The sequence below is a fragment of the Gossypium arboreum genome, chromosome 2 (assembly GCF_025698485.1).
Source record: "Gossypium arboreum isolate Shixiya-1 chromosome 2, ASM2569848v2, whole genome shotgun sequence".
Classification (NCBI taxonomy): Eukaryota; Viridiplantae; Streptophyta; class Magnoliopsida; order Malvales; family Malvaceae; genus Gossypium; species Gossypium arboreum.
In genome coordinates this window covers 82,522,304-82,524,149 of record NC_069071.1, presented here as the reverse complement: position 1 = coordinate 82,524,149, position 1,846 = coordinate 82,522,304, and positions in this window count along the sequence as shown.

Below are 1,846 nucleotides of genomic sequence, written 5' to 3'. Positions count from 1 at the left end.
TGTGGCATGTATTAGGTTTTATTTTAGTCACTTTAATATATTTATGTTTTGGGTGTAAGTAATTTGTAACTTTTAAGAAGTATTTGAAATGAATAGATGAATGTTATTTGATCAAGATTTATAAGTCAATGTATTGGGTATGAAATAGGTGTGTTTGATATGTGAAAGTAGCTTTAAAATGGTAAAAAATCATGTTTTCACACGGCCAAGTGGCAAAGTCAGAATTGCCTACCGGTTAGTTCCACGGCCGTGTGAGAAAGTCAGATCTGCCCACGGGCTGGCCCCAAGGGCATGTCCCAGGCCACACGGGCGTGTGCCCCTATTCTCAAGGAAAAGTTTCCAAAGTTCCCGATTTAATCCAAAAACACTTCCTAAGTATATTTTGGGCCTCGTAGGTCCATATTAGGGACTTAAAGATGGAATTTAAGAAATTTTAAGTTGAAATATAGATTTATGATTCGGTGTTGTTTGTTATTAGCGTTTAATTTTGATAATGCCTCGTAACCCTGTTCTGGTGATGGGTTAGGGTTAAGGGGTGTTACATTTTATTAGTATCAGAGCTATCAGGTTTAGCCGATTCTCGGACTAAATCGAGCTCGTAAGTGAGTTTAGAAGTACATGCCACCGTCAAGTCAAAACTGAGTCGAGATTTTTGGATGCTGACCTATCTAATTGTTTTTGTTTTATAGATTAAAGATGTCTGATGAACACCTTGATGATATAAATGAAGAAATGTTCACTGGGGATGAAGAGTCGTATGATTTAGATGAAACAGAATCAGCTACTCCCAGTGTAAATCCAGTTAGAAACCAACCCCCTAATGTAGAAAGAGATGAAAAAGGTAGAAATGAATCTGAATTAGTAAAAATATTAGCTGATGCTCTTCAGCGAGCAGTGGAGTCTACACCTGCTACTATGACTGTATCTGTTCTTAGACCGGCCCCAATTAAGGAATTAAGAAAATATGATGCCACAGAATTCTCGAGTCTGAAAGGAGTTAATCCGTCCATAGTTGAAAATTCGATGGAGTCGACCAAGAGAGTATTGTAACAACTAGAATGCACCCCTCGGGAAAGTCTATTATGTGTTGTATCATTACTGCAATGGGAGGCTTATGTATGGTGGGAATCAGTGGTTTGACATTTACCAGAGAATCTGATAACTTGGGATCTATTTTAAAAAGAGTTTCAAAAGAAATATATTGGAGAAATGTATATTGAAGACAAGAAGCAAGAGTTTTTGACATTGAAACAGGGTGACATGATAGTAATAGATTATAAGAGGGAATTCTCGAGACTCAGCAGATACGCCTCAAGTTTATTCTAACTGAAGCTGAAAATTGTAAGAGATTTTTACGGGGTCTGTGAGATGAGATCAAATTACAGTTGGTATCTCAACGTATTACTGAATTTGTTGATTTGATTGAGCGGGCCAAGATGGTAGAGCAAGTCTTAGGATTTGACAAAAACTCTGAAACTTCTAAATTGGTTGGGAAACGTATGGGAATTGCAAGTTCGAACCCTTTACCTAAAAGATCTAGGGATTCCTGAAGTGGATGGAGATCCAGTTTTAGATCAGATAAAAGAGAAAAGAGTCAGGGGAAACAAACTATAGTATCCATCGGTAGTGTAAGAGGTCTGTCCCGAGATGTTAATATTCCAAATTGTGAACATTGCGGGAAAAAGCACAGAGGTGAATGCTGGAGATTGACTAGAAGGTGTTTTAAATGTGGATCTACAGTTCATTATATTAAAGATTGCCTGAAGAATGATAGTGCTACACCTGTGACATCATAGAGATCGGTCTCTACTGCTAGAGGTAGAGGATCGGGTAGAGGTGGATCAGT